Raw genomic sequence first — 505 nt, forward strand, 5'->3', positions numbered from 1 at the left:
CGCTCAAAATGAAACAACCTACTGAAGGGGCGAAGGGGCGCTATAATCAAATTTATTTGAATTATGCGACGTAAACGTGATAAGGTGTATTCCTTAACTCAAATCAAAATCCATCGTCCGATTGGATTTTAGGTAACTGTGGCTGTATTGGCGAAAGTAAGAAATTTTAACTAAGGCTTCTTCGGGGGTTCCTTCCTGGTGCTAAAAATCTGGCTTGTTTTGATATAAACGCCATAAATGCAAAAATGTGTGGGGAATCCAAACCTAGACTGGGATCCATCAAATTCAAGGCAAAACGACAAAGTTATTAGACCCTGAACTGACTTAAAGTGCTAAAAACGACTAGAGTGCCTATTTGGTGGAAAATATCTATGGCATTTCACTTCCGATCGTCTTGGGGCGTTAAACATTTTTGGTTTCTTTTGTGGAGAGGAACCCGAAACTATAGTGACCTTCTAAGATTTCTCCCAACCGCACGAGTTACGGGCTCTTTTAATTATATATA

At 39.6% G+C, this 505-nt stretch overlaps 1 protein-coding gene across 3 annotated transcripts in view; it reads right to left on the minus strand.

Annotated features, from left to right (window-relative positions):
• LOC127749997 (uncharacterized) overlaps positions 1-505 on the minus strand; it is a 98,488-nt gene that overhangs the window by 95,112 nt on the left and 2,871 nt on the right. The gene's annotated exons all lie outside the window — the stretch shown is intronic.

This window comes from Frankliniella occidentalis, unplaced genomic scaffold (assembly GCF_000697945.3).
Source record: "Frankliniella occidentalis isolate FOCC.00 unplaced genomic scaffold, Focc_3.1 Scaffold119, whole genome shotgun sequence".
Lineage (NCBI taxonomy): Eukaryota > Metazoa > Arthropoda > Insecta > Thysanoptera > Thripidae > Frankliniella > Frankliniella occidentalis.